The 15,445-nt window shown below is 32.9% G+C and overlaps 1 pseudogene; it reads left to right on the forward strand.

The window, feature by feature from the left end:
• Positions 1 to 209: 209 nt before the first annotated feature.
• On the forward strand, positions 210 to 8,256 carry LOC107144652 (annotated as a pseudogene).
• The last annotated feature ends 7,189 nt before the right edge of the window (positions 8,257 to 15,445 follow it).

A 15,445-nucleotide genomic window follows, 5' to 3' on the forward strand; every position in this document is an offset into this window, starting at 1 on the left:
TCTGCCTTTGTGGGCATCAGTAAATTTGTCATTTTCTCTAAGTCTTTGTCTTCTCATCTACAAAAAAATGAAGAAATATGTTTGTTCCTTAACATAATTTTGAAAATTAAAATGAACAGATATATGAAAGCACCTAGCATTGATCATGGCATTGTAAATGGTGATCACTTCTTGTTTTTTTTTTTTTTTTTTTTTTGAGAGTCTGTAACATGGCCAACATGGAACTAGAAACAGGTGGTTCAAGCAGTTCTCCTTCTACTGGGTTTTGTGTATTTGTTTCCTTATTATTTTCTCCCCATTTCACCCCAAGTTTATGAGCTCCATGAGGGCAAGTGTTATATTTATTTTGTTCACACGTGGACATTTGACTAAAGTAACCAGTGAAATGTAACCTGATATAAATCTTAAAGTTGGATTGTAAATGGCCAAGTAATATGTAGTGGAGAGACTGACGATATTCTTCACAAAGGAGGAGCATGATCAAAGACAGGGAATGACAATCAGCATAGCACCTGAGCAAAGTGCCAACTGTTTGATATTGCTGGGATGTAAATGGTGAGGGAGGGAGGAGGAGATGTCAAGAGGGGTTTTCCATGCCAAGTAATGAACTTCATTTGTGAAGTCAAGTGGCTTTCAAATTCTGTTCAGTAGATTTAAATAGGCTATTCAGAGTATCTCAAAACTGCCAAGGAAGTAAAGGGAAAGACATATAACCCTCCCATATGAGATAACAACCAGAAGAATTTTCTATTCCTGTTACATATTTTGAGTAACATTTCCAACGATTTTTAAATGTTTTATTTCTAGGAATTATTTTACCATTCTTAATACATAGAAAAATACTATTTTAATGCCAACTAGAGTATTTTATATTTTAGTGAAGAAGAATGGTATGGAGACTTGGTAAATAATGTTGGAAGATCTCTACAGGATAAATTCTCAGGCTCATAAGATAGGAAAATGAACCATGATACAACTGAGGCAAGAAAATACAACAAGCACAAATAAATCTTAGAATGAACATGCTCAAACATTTTAATTCTTAAGTGACCAAGAAAGACATATTGAATATCCAGTAGCCCATCTAATTAAAAGTTTGATAAATGAACCTGACCCTTGGGGAAATTTCTGCACTGAAGTCATAAATTTATGTGTCTTTAGACTACAAAAGTGGATAAAATTAACTAGTGAAGCTTCATGAAGAACAATAGACCAAAGGTGTATCCTTGAGAATGATTGGCTCTTCAAAGACCAGCATAGGACCTTAGTGAGGAAGTAAACAACCAACATATGATACAAAGAAAATAGGAAAAATTGAGGAACTAGTTTAAATACGCAGTATATTTTGGAAGCTATGCACATGTTGATTTTAAGAAGGGATGAATGAAAGCATGAAATACATATTGGATTTATCAGGTAGTCATAATGATATTTTATATATATGAAAAACAAAATTATTATTTAGTAAATACTTCCTAGTGCTAGTCTTATTTAAGCTTGATTTATCATGTTGAGCTGAGAATACTTTGCTTTTTAATATTTTCTTCAGACTTACTTATGCATGTGTTTAGTCACACTGAAAACCATTCATATGAGGATTAGAGTTAATCTTTTCATTTTCCATTAGCGTTTAGGGGCAAGATTAAAGCACAAATTATATGGAACCATGTAGCTCTAAATGTGTGCCCTTTAACCACATGTTAAAATTTTGCTGTTAGTTTCCACACCAATTGCAAGAAAGTAGAATTAAAAAAATATGCTTTATAATTCAACACCAGCTCCTGAGCACAAAATTGATAGAATATTTCGCTTGAGAATATGCACATCTATGTGGATAGTAGATAAATGCATTTGAAAGTCCATAGTGGACTATAATGTTATAAATTCTAGAATATAGACACAAAAAATGGTGGATCAGTAACTTTCATGTTCTTAAAATACTGTTAATTGTGTAAGAAGTCCTGAACATTTGGGGATTATTTCAATTATGCTGAAACTTTGGGAAAAAGGAAAAAAAAAATACCTACAACTTTCTGAAGTGCTAGATACGTACATTGTCTTCATTATTGTTCTAGCTTCATAGTCCTGTAATTATGCTAGTATTTATCAGATTGTGCATTAAATATGTGCATTTATTATGTCAATTATACTTCAGTAATGCTGCTAAAAATGGAATCTGGGATTAGCTCTTGTGACACTGATATACTTGAACCAACTCTCATAAGCCAATTGTGCACACCCTCTGTCAACTCTACATTCAGTGATGTCATGTTGATAGTTTGCAATTGACCTTGGTGGGAATATTTACAGCCCTGGAATCTGGACAAGATTACAAATCACAGCTATTTCCCCCCACTTTGAAAACAAGTTGTTCAAAAAATTTCAGGACACCTTTGGAGCTGTATCACTGACAGAAGAGACAGGTAAATGCAGTTGGCACTTATCTTCTCCATTAGTAGCACTCTTTCTGGTCTGGTGTGTTGAAAGAAAATTGCATAGTATAGAGTGTAATTTTTTTTTTTTTTTGGAAGAGGGTACCAGGAAATGAACTCAGGGGCACTCAACTACTGAGCCATACCCCAGCCCTATTTTGTATTTTATTAGAGACAGGGTCTCACTGATTTGCTTAGTACCTCACTTTTGCTGAGGCTGGCTTTGAACTCAAGATCCTCCTGTCGCAGCCTACCAAACCACTGGGATTACAGGCATGTACCACTGCACCAGCTTACAGTCTTAATTTCCATATAAGGTAAGACTGAAAATGAAAGCTCATTGTGCCATGAAAATCAGACCAAATTCTGCTTGAGTGCCCACCTATTTAAAATATTGCATCATATTAACATTGACAGGTTCATAATCTAATTTGATCCCACTATTCCATTGCACTACTCTTTTCATTATAGAACTTCTACTAATCTTCTACCTGGACTACTAAAAATTCTTGAAATTTTTCATAACATCATTCAAGAAAGTCTATAATCATGAACATTAGACCTATGTCCTACTCCTTTACAAACTATCTCCTCAGCAACTTTGTTGTTATTCAACTGAGAAACATCTAAAGCTTTCAAAATGTAATTACCACAAAATCATTTAACATTTAACATTTTACCCAGTCTTACCACAGTTTTCCTGAGCTAGTTAAAAGGCACCTTAGGAAGTATTTTTCAATGATTTCTTTCTTTCATTTTATTTTCACAGTGTTTTTAATATTTTCCTTGCTTTGAAGAAAAATGTGGAGCTCTTTGTCAAGAAAAATGGTTTATAATTACAGTTTAAAAATGTGAAGACATGCTTAAAAGCTACATTTCTTTTGTTTCAATTTATATTATCTCTTATTTATAATCACAAATATACAGATGGAAAAGATTCTATTAATTCATTAATAAAGCTGTTTTTCTTCTCTTTTAATCCCATCCACCTGATATATTTAATTTTGATAGTACCATTTCATAATTAGAGATTTTTGTGACTCTCAGAGTTCTGTGTAGTCATAACATAAATATACACTTTTCTTCAAAAAGATCTCTTTTTTAAAAAAAAAAAACTATATATTTTTATAGTGCTAGGTAAGCACTCTTAATACTGAGCTACATCCCCAGACACATTTTCTTACTACTAGATGAAAATTTTACCTCTCTGTGCTTCAAGATAGTTAAAGCAAAACTTCTCTAAACCATACCCATATTCAGAAAAATCCAAAAATCTTTAAACATGCTTATCTAAAAATCACACATTTCTTCTGATGGTAATGTAATAAATCTTGCTTTATCTAATTTAGAGACTTCTACAAGCACACTTTGGACTGAAGTAGATATTAGTGAAATAATTGTTTAGTGATACACTCTATGAGCCAACACTATGATGTAAATATAAAAAAAATGAAATCCACTCATCAGACTGCTAACTAATATTGAATAATTTAGTGGTGATAGTATTCTGGATACCAATGATAATGAGGACAATTCAGTGGAAATGCTAAGTACCAATTTAAATGAAAATTTATAATTTGGCATGGCAGTCTTATCTTTTACTCAAGCAATTTTCCACTTCTTTTTTTTATCCCCTGTTTACTAAGAAGACAAATAATGTGTTAACTTATAACATTTTTAAAAGAGAGGGGGTGTAACTTTTAACTAGTATGAGCTGTTTACCTACAATTCTACTTAATGGGGATAAGGGTTGGGAAAAACTAGAGTCTTATGTACATTTCTCATGCTTAGTGATTTTTCTATTGTTTATTCAAATGTGTTTGTCCTATATTGTTACCACTAAATAAAAACTAATCACTTTATGATAATGCAAAATCATGTGTATTTTCTTAAGTGAGGAACTAAAGGGAAGTCAAGGCAATTCAATTCTAAACAATTTTAGTCTTATTTTGTTAATGTGTCAATGAGTATAATCTCCAAATAAAAGCAGTGATCCTATGTAGGGGACAGAAACCCTGCACCTCCCTGCACATGCCCTCTCACACACGCCTGCTCACTCGTAGACAGGGGAGCACTCATATCCAGGACTGGCCTATCTGGGATATAGCCCAGCACTTGTGGCCTTCTTGGCTTTCCCAGTGAAGGTTGCTTAAAGGAAGCAGTCATAGGATGGGAAAGACCTCAGGAAAGGGAAGAGAGAAGGAGAGGAGGCCACCACTCATTTTTTCCACTCCTATATTTTATCTGAGTGTACATGTTCACCTTTGTTAGTGTTTTCCGCTTTTATATTCTGTTCCTTTCACTAGTTCAGAAAGCACTTGAGCCCAATAATTATAAACATGTCTGGAAATTAATGAGAGTTTTCTTTTTTTGTTGTTTTTATTTTGCAGCAGCTATTGTTAAACATAAACAATAGTAATATTGTTATAAATCTTGGATTTTACTCACCTGAAAATTCATGCTCCAGTACCTAGCAAATATTGGTTGCCCTCCCCTGGCATTTAAAGAAAGAGCTGCTTTTAAAATTGTTTTTCCAAATTTATACTTTATTTTTTAACAGAAAAAGGGGTATATTAAAGCACTTAGTATATGTTTGCTAGAGGAATTTGTATTTGTGTCTGCTATGCTATTATTAATATGAGTTATTCACTTCCCAGATTTAAAATGATGTTACAGAGATTTTTTTTACTAGTTTTAATATTACATATTTGCATAAATCATTAATACATTGTCAGGCTTTTTAAATTAAAAGCAATGTTTCCATTTGGGGGAAATGGATGAAATTTTGCTACATTTTTCTTTCAAATTTCAATTTTGCCACCAATTTCTAAAACTTTTTACTTTTTAAAACTGTAACTTTAACTAGCAAACTGGAAGGGTAACAAGCTGGCAACAGAATTGGTGGAACTCCATAAGCTGAAGCTTGCTGAACTAAAGCAAGAATGTCTTGCTCCTGGTTTGGGATGAAGGGAATAAAACAATCATATCAACAGGTTCCAGACATATGGTAAAGATCATGCCCAAGAGGAGGTGAAAAAAAAAAGATACACTGGAAGATAAAACAGAGGAAGAAGAACCAAAACCCATGGAACTGTTGGCAAAGAGAAAGGACTCCCTAAAAAATTTGTTGATGTGGCAGAAGAGAAGAAGATGCTAAAAATTACATCTGAAATACCACAGAGAGAGAATGAAGAAGAGGGCTGAAGGATTCAATGTACCTGTGATATTGGAGAGTGGGAGAGCTGATCAGAATTTCTTCAGTTCCATCACAAATCTGTCATCTAATAAGCTAAAGCAAATAGCACAAATACTTGGTTTAAATGTCTCTCCAATCTCTAGAAAGTCTAAAGATGAGGAGAAGCTGAAAAAGAGGAAGAAGTAAGTGGTACTTCTCACAAGCTCAGAAGATACAAGGCAAAGAAGAAGAAAAGAGCATAGTGTTTTAGGACTGGGTGATTAAAAGTTCTTGATGCTTTCTGTTCCCCAGCGGTCCCCTGTTCTCTGATTTTTCTTGGTCACATATGTACTTAAATTCACAGTCATATCTCTGTGTTCTGCCTTGCAATGTGGGAGCATGTACCCATAGGTACAACTGTGAACTTATACAGCAATTTCTCATACTGTTCTTCCAACTCTCAGGTTGTTGTGTTTTTGTTTTTAATAATTTTTCTGGTTAAAAAAACAGAAAATATTTTTAAAGTTGGAATTCTGTAGCCATTGAACACCACCTCTCCATTCCCAACCACCTAGTGAAAGTAGAAGGGTGGTGGTTTCTGTTTCCGCTACTTTAGATACCTCATATCTGAATCATACATATTTGTCATTGTGATTTGCTTATTTTGTTTAGCATAGTGTCCTCCAGGTTCCTCTATGATGTGGCACCTCAGGCTCTCCTTCTATAAAAATTGAATGGTATTGCATTGCTTGCACCTACAGCATTTTTTTGTCTTTTCTGTAGATGGACATTTGGGTTGCTTACAATTTGGGGCTATTGTTAATTATTTTGCCATGAACATGGATGTGCAAATATCTCTTTGAGCACTGCTTTCAATAATTTTGGATATATATGTAGCAGTAGAGTTGCTATAATATGGTGATTGTATTTTTAATTTTTTGAAGAAATCTCATATTGCTTTCCATGGTGGCTACTCCATTTTACCTTCCTACTACCTACAGGGCACTAGTGGTCTACATTTGATATATCCTCACCGGTAATTGTTTTCTGTTATTTTTTTTGTTTTGTTTTGTATTTTTTTAATATAGTATTCATCATGAAGAGTAGGAAGTTAACTCTAATTGTGGTTTTGGTTTACTTTAATCATGAGTGACAACAAGGATCTTCTTAGATGTTTGTTGCTCATTTGCATGTTCTCTTTGGGAAAAAGTCTACTTAAGTCTTTTGACAGGATTATTTGGGTATGATGTTGTGTGGTTGTAGGAGTTCTTTATATATTCTGGATATTAATTCCTTATGAGATATGTAACATGAAAATATTTTCCCTCATCCACATGGATTGTCTTTTCATACTGTGGATTACTTTTTTTTGGCTATGCAAAAAGCTTTTTTGTTTGACATCATTCCATCCACTTTTGCTTTTGTTGCCTGTGGTTTTGATGTCAAGTGCATAATATGTTGAGTGAAGTGTTCTTTAAGAAAAAAAGAAACTAGCAGGAATCAGTTCAGGAAATGTATGAAAGAAAGTATAAGAAAATGCCTTTTTGGACAAAAGGTAAAGGAATTGAATATTTATGTATTTGAGAGCATCAAAGAGAAGAAGAAAGACTGAAAAAAAGATGAAAACTCTGTACATACAGAAGATGCTGTCTTTTAGAATCAGTAGTGAAGAAATATTTGATAGTCTTATTTAAAGTATTGGGCATATTAGTGATGTGTACATGGAAGCTCCGGGGTATATAGCTATGTTTTTATTTTCTTTATTTAATATACCAAAGTTATCTTTCATTAAGTTGTAGAATGAGTACAAGAAAGAGGGTAAACTGTTCAGCCTAGTCTCTAGTGTTTCCAACCTCAATATAAGAATCTTACAATATTTTCAAAAATAACTTATTTAGAAATAATCCATTCCCTTAGTTTCAATCATAATGATGATGTTGTCAAATTTACTTAGTGATCAGAATAGGGGTAGCAGTCATCTCAGCGAAAATGGAGGTAGGATTATGAATATCTTAGAATTACTTTCCAATTGTGGCATCCTTTAATTTCTGAACCAAAACCAAAACATTTTAAAAGTTTACGGGGTCACAGATGATTTTAGATTTTACTGCTTAAGCATAGAGCTCAAAATTTGGCCTGTTATTTGAGTAGCTGCATCTGTGTGCCAACTTGATTTGACCTCATCAGAGGGTGACTGAGTGATCTGTGTTCGTGTCAGTAATTACAGCTTTTAGCAGACATTTTTTAATTTTTTTTTATTTTTTATTTTTTTGCAATGGACTATTTAGCAAACAGCAATGAGCAGAGAGACAGGGCCACCTGCTGAGACAAGCCAAGCTCAAGTTAAAAAGGCACTGGGTGGATCAAATACTAATTTTTATAGGGAGATCTGGTTCCTTGAATTTTGGTATAACTCTACTAATCCCTACATAAAAATTGTTATTTATATAATGAATTGAGCAGTCTTTTGTCCTAGCAAAGAATAAAAAGACCAATAAGACATGATTCATTCCCTTAGGGAGGATAGATATAAATAGAAATAAATAGAAGTAAGTAGTAACAAGTAGTGAAACGAGGCAGATATAATTTAGGGAGACAACCCTCTCATAAGAAACTAAGAAAAGACACTGAAAACTAAATTTCTATGTTAAGTGTGCTTGCAATAAAAAAACACTTTAATAGAGCATTTATCTAAAAGTTTATTTCTATATTATATATTAAAATTTGTAATATTATATTAATATTACAAAATTTGTAATATTAATATAACTCTAGCATCCCAAAGTCACATGTATCTGAATATGTGTCCCTTATTAATATGTATAATTTTGTTTTCTGTATCATATAAAATATTAAATAAAATAAGTTACTATAAAATGGCAAGACTAAAATTGCAGATTACAAACCATTAAACAGTTATCAGCAAGAATGCTTCAGTTTTCACTAATTGAACTGTGAGAGCAAGCTGGACCATTGTGGAAGAGGAAGTAGGAAGATTCCAAAAATAATAATAAAAAAAAAAAAACTAAGAATAAAACCACATTAAAACCCAGCAATCCTACTGTAGACATTTATCCAAAAGAAACAAAATCAGTAAATGGAAGAGACATTTGGACTCCTATGTTTATTATAGCACTATTCACAATAGTCAAGAAATTGGATCAATATAGGTGTCCCTTGATGGCTGAATGGGGAAAGAATAAAAACACACACAAACACACATATACACACAGTATAAATTCAAGAAAATAATAAAATTCTATCATTTGCAGCAACAGAGATGGAATTCATGTTTAGTGAAATACAGTAGGCACTATAAGAAAAATACTATATATTCTTTTTTATTTGTTTTAATTAGTTACACATGACAGTACAATGATCTTGACATATCATACATTTGAATCAGATGGGGTATAATTTCTCATTTTTCTGAGTGTACAGGTTGCAGAATCACGTTGGTCATGCGGTCACGTATATACACACAGCAATAATAAAGTCTATTTTATTTTTCTGACTTCCTTTCCCCCCTTCCCCTCCCCTCATGTGATCTAAAAAGCTGATCTCGAAGTAGAGAATAAAACAGAGGCTACCAAAGTTAGTAAAAAGTATGAGAGAGGAAAGAATAGTATACTGAGAAGCTGAGAGGTAAAGTTGGGACAAAAACAAAGTAATAAGTAATTGATAATCTACTTGATTGCCTCACCATATTCGTCTATTTCACACTGTGTGTATGTATATATGTATATACACACACACATACACAATAAACATAAAGGTAAGCTTATAATAGGAACCACTTTCCAAGAAGTCTTTTAATTAGTTAATTTGTTTGTTTATATGTGTATTTATTTATTTTCTGTTTTGGCCATGAAAGTTTTATTGTTTCATTCATCACAAAAACTTATTATAAATAGTTTTCAGTTTACTAAGGCAGTAGTGTCTTGATTGTGTTTAAAAATACATTGAATGCTTCTTACTTTTATCCTCATAGAAATTGTCATACAATTTCTTACAGTTTGGCAGAAGTACAGTTTTGGAAATGCTTTTTCAGTAAGCGTTATAAATTACTAGAAAACCAAAATATTTTAAAATTAATGTGATAAATAAATTAACTTGGACATACAGATACTTGATCTACTAAAATATTTTTTGGCAAATATCCTCACATGTTAAATGGTTATATTATTACTTCTAGAACTCTAGAAAATTATTCAATATTTGAAGTTTTGGCTTATTGAGTGGTTGCATAATTCTTAGTATATATTACTCCTCAAACATTAATAATGTCACTGAACATTTTAGCGGCTTAGGTCTTCATTTTTCTTTAAGTAAGATGCAGTAAGTAAGGCAGAAATGGTACCTTGATTCATTTTCCATGTCTTTTCCTAGTAATCTATTCTTTGGGTATTTCACATAGACATATGATCTTTATCGGTTTGCTTCAATGTAAAGTTTCAGATTTTTAATTTGGATTTAATAAAACTTTTGTGATCAAATTTACCTAAATTTTGCTTTCTGGCTTTTGAGGTTTGTTATCTGGTTAAAGAAAGTAGTCTACTTACAAATGAAACTTGTAAATAAATTCATGCAGATGTTCTTTTTTGCCATATTTCTATTGGTGCATTATAATTGTACATAATGATGGCGATTCTTTGTTACACATTTGTATATTCACACAATATATCAATATAGTTTGCCTAACATAATTCCTCAGTGTTTCCCTATCCCTGATCTCTACACCTATTCTACTGATCTACCTTTTCTTTCTTATCTATTTTGCCTCTAGCTTCTAAATATTGAAGAAAACATGACCCTTGACCTTCAGAGTTTGGCTTATTTTGCTTAATGTAATTCTCTCAATTTCCATTTTCCTACAAATGACATAATTTCATTCTTTGTTATGGCTGAGTAAAACTCCATTGTGTGTGTGTGTGTGTGTGTGTGTGTATTTCACATTTTCTTTCTCCATTTATTCACTCATGAACACCTAGACTAGTACCATAGGTTGCTTATTGTGGATTGTGCCACTATAAACATGTGTATGCATAAATTACTATGGCATGCCAACTTGTTAATTCTTTAGATAAGTAGCAGTAGTATAGCTGGGTCATATGGTGATTTCATTCTTAATCTTTTGAGGAAACTCCATGCTGATTTAAATAGTGGTTGTACTAATTTACAATCCCACCAAGAGTGTGAAAGTGTTCCTTTTTCTCCATTTCCTTTCCAGCAATTATTATTGTATGAATTCTTGATGACTGCCATTCTGACTGGTATGAATTGACATCTTTGCATTTGTTATTACATTTCCCTAAATGTTAATTATATTGAACCTTTTTTTTCCCATGTATTTGATTGCATTTGAATTTTTTTCTTTTAAGTATTTTCTGGTTAGTTCATTTTCACCATTCATTAATTGAATTATTTGTTTTTCTGGGGTTAAGTTTCTTTTGAGTTCTTTATCTGTTCTGAATATCAATCTTCTGTCAGAAGAATGAGCTAGCAAACATTTTCTCTCATTCAGTAGGTTCTCTTATCTTATTCTTAATAATTTCCTTCTCTCTGCAGAAGCCTTTTTAATTTGATGCCATCCCATTAGTTATTTGTATTATTTTCTGAGCTTTAGGGATCCTGCTGAGGAAGTTGTGGCCTGAGCTGCTTTCTATGTTAGTGTGTTGATTCTATATTTTCTTCTAGGAGTTTCTGGTATAATTCCTAAGTCTTCAATCCATTTTCAGTTGACATTTGTACAAGGTGACAGACAAGGTTCTAGTTTAGTTCTTCTGCAGATGGATATCCAGTTTTCCCAGTATTGTTTGTTAAAATGCTAAAATGCTATTTTTTTTCTATATTTTTTGACACCTATGTCACGGATCAGATGACTCTGTGTGGTGTATCTTCGGTTCTTCTATTTTGTTCCATTGGTCTATTTTTCTGTTTTTATGACATTTTATGCAGTTTTTGTTAGAATAGTTCTGTAGAATAATTTGAAGTCAGGTACTGTGATGCCTCCAGCATTGCTTCTTTTTTTTTTTTTGGCTTAGAATTGCTTTGGCTACTCCTGGTCTTTTACTCTTTCAAAAGATTTTTAGGACTGTTTTTTAAATATCATTGCTATTTTGAGGGAGATTACAGAGTGTGTGTGTGTGTGTGTGTGTGTATAGTTTTAGCAATATAGTCATTTTTTTTAACAATATTAACTCTGCCCATCCATGACCTTGTGTTTTCTTCAATTATTTTCTTCAATGTTCTACAGTATTTATTGTAGAGATATTTTACCTTCTTGGTTAGATTTATTCCTAGGTATTTTAATTTTTGAGGCTATTTGGGGTTGTTTTCACAGTTTCTTTCTCAGCAATTCATTATTGGTGTAAAGGAAAGCTATTGATTTTTTAATGTTGATCTGTAACATGCTACTTTGCTTAATTTATTTTATTAGCTCTAGTAGTCCCTTTGGTGGAGTATTTTTTTTAACTTCATCCTTTCTTATTTTTGTCCCTTTTATTTCCTTTTCTTTTGTAATTGCTCTGGCTACTATTTCCATTACTACATTGAATAGGAGTGGTGAGAGTGACATCTTTGACTTGTTATGGACTTTGTCAGATTTGGGATTTAAAAAAAAATGGGGTACTGGGGGATTGAACTCAGGTGTGCTTTACTACCAATCCACAACCCCAGTCCTTTGTATTTATTTATTTCTTTATTTTGAGACAGTATCTTGATGAGTTACTGAAGGCCTTGCTAAATTGCTGAAGCTGACTTTGTACCTGCAATCCTCCTGCCTTAGACTCCCAAGCCATAGGTATTATAGGTGTGTGCCAACATGCCCAACTTGTTATGCATTTAAAAAAAATGATCTGTTTTCCCCCATTCACCATGCCATCATAGTGGCAGGTCTGAGTATAATCATGTCTGCCTATTCAGTTTCCTGGCCTCTTCAGCTGGTCACAGGAGCTGCCAGATATGTTGTATATAGACTTTATGATATTGAGGTTAGTTCCTTCTATTCCTAGATTCTCAGTGTTTTTTTCATGAATGGATGCTGAATTTTGTCAAAGGCCTTCTCTGCATCTATCAAGAAAACTATGTGATTTTTTTCTTGATCCTATTCACGTGGTGGATAACATTTATTGACTTGCACATTTCCAACCCTGGGATAAAACCAATTTGGTACAATATTCTTAATATGTTGATAAGTAAAATTCGCTAATATTTTATTGAGTTTTTTTTTAATCTAAGTTCATCAGGTATATAGGTCTAAAGTTTTCTTTCCTTGATGTGTCCCTACTTGATTTTGGTGTGAGGGTGATACTGACTTCGTAGAATTAATTTCTAAGTGTTTCATTTTTTCTGTTTCATGGAATAATATGAAAAGCCTTCAAATTAGCTCTTCTTTAAAGTTCTGGTAGAACTCAGCTGAGCATCCATCTGGTCCTGAGCTTTTCTTTGTTGAAAGGCTTTTTATTTCTGATTCTATCTCATTGTTAGCTATTGGTCTATTTAGATTTTCTATGTCTACTTGATTCAATTTTGGCAGGTCTGGGTATAATCATGTCTGCCTGTTCAGTTTCCTGGTCTCTTCAGCTGCTCACAGGAGCTGCCAGACTCAAAGGGAAAGCAAGTCACATTCTCTTTTACTTGAATTCCCCTATACCCTAGGTCACACTTCCTCTGATCTCCAGGGTTCCTGCAGCAGCAATCTGCATCAAAGTCTCCTCAAGATGGTTCCCTACCTCAGCTCTCCACTCATCAATTGAGAAAGAGCACACTTTTAAAACACCAGTTAAGATCAGCTAAGTTCATGCTGCTTTTCTCTTCAACAGAGTTTTGCATGCCAAACATGTCCATTGTGTTTCTCTCTGTGCAGTATCCCTCCCCTTTGTGGTGAGTTGAAGCTGCTGCTGCTGCAGCAGTAACCAACTTGGCTCTAATGTGCTCTTTCTTCTTCTTTAGTCAATGCACCCAACTTTCTGAATCTCTAAGAGACTCTGACTGTCAGATAACGAATTTCAATGAGTGCTCCCTTTCATCTACTTTGCTGAGAAGAAGTCCTGCTGCTTAAATCCAGAGCCATGGAGCACCTGGAAATACAACTTTCCTCTAATCCACCATATTTTGTTTTCCTTGACATTTTTTATTTTTAAGTATTTTCTTGGAAAAATCATACTTTTCCTACTCTGCTGCCATGTGGCCTTTATCACAAATCAGTTGACTAAGGTAAGGCAAAAGCTTTACCATTTGAGGTACATCCTCAGCCAATTACTGTGTATTAGTGCATTTTTTTTTATTTAAATACATCGATTTTTGCATGCAGTGAATGAATTCACTTATATTTATTGATACAATGAATATATTATTTGCCAATTTTGTTATATGCTCTATTTTTATGCCTCTTATTTTCAATGTTTGTTTATTTTTCTTGTCTCTGATTTTATAACTTAGATGTGTGTGTGGGGGGGGTGTATGTTTGTGTGTATATTTCTCCCTGGAAATATAAGAAAAAGGTTTATAATTTTCTTTTATTTTTTTCAAGTTATAGATGGACACATACCTTTATTTTATTTATTTTTATGTGGTGCTGAGGATTAAACTCAGTGCTTCAAACATGCTAGGTGAACACTCTTCCACTGAGCCACAACCCTAGCCCCTCTTTTTATTTTTAACAGTTATATTTGAATTGTCTAATATTTTACATAATACACTTTACAATTTTTTATTAGTTCATTTTATTTATAAATGACAGTAGAGTCAATTGATATATTTATATAAAAATGGAATATATCATATTCTAATTAGGATCCCTGTTTTGTGGATATACATAACATGGAGATTCACTGTGGTATAATCATAATCATACATAGGAAAGTCATGTCAGATTCATTCCATTGTATATTTTTATTAATAGTCTTGAGTGTTTTAAAATTATAGCTACACTTGAACTCTGATTTGTTATTTTCTCATTTATTTAATTAAAAAATAAATTAATGTTACCAAATAGATTGAAACTCTAAAAGATCTATTCATCTACTTAATACCTATTTTAAACATAATACATCTAAACTGCTTTCTATCTGTATGAGCTTCCTACTTTTGCTCAAACAAATTACCACAAACTTAGTGGCTTAAATCAATGATTAATTAATTATGTTATAGTCCTGGAATCCAGAAGTACAAAATGCAGTCTCCCTGAGCAATTTTCAAGGTGCCTGCAAGCCTGATTCCTCCTGATATTAGAGGAAATCCCATGTCCTTTCCTTTTTTGACTTCTACAGTTTGCCCACATTCTTCAGTTACTGACCCCCTTAAAGCCAGCAATGCATCTCCAATTTCTGCTTAAAACACGACATTTTTTTCTTTGATTTGCCCTCCTCTGATGAGAACACTTGTGATCACATTAAATCTACCTGGATAATCCAGGAAACTCTTCTCTTATCAAAATTCTTAATTTAATCACCTCTGTAGAGTTTCAATTTTATCTGTTGTCTTATACAGTAACATATTTACAAGTTCCTAAGGGTAGCACATCTTTTAGGGCCATTATTCTGTCTACCATATACTTTTTCTTTTAATATTTTTCTTATAACATATTTTACATAGATCATTTGCAGACATTTTCCTCCTATACTTCTATTTTCCCAGTTATTTTATCTTAGTTTTGTTTAAATAAATTCAGGGTTAGTAAAATTTAGTTTTTAAAAATTCTTTAAAATATTTTCTTTTTTTAGATTTTGATGGACCTTTATTTTATTCATTTATTTATATGCGGTGCTGAGAATCAAACCCTTTGCCCCACGACATGCTCGGCAAGCCTCTACCATAGAGCCACAACTCCAACCCA

Source organism: Marmota marmota, unplaced genomic scaffold (genome assembly GCF_001458135.2).
Source record: "Marmota marmota marmota unplaced genomic scaffold, marMar, whole genome shotgun sequence".
Lineage (NCBI taxonomy): Eukaryota > Metazoa > Chordata > Mammalia > Rodentia > Sciuridae > Marmota > Marmota marmota.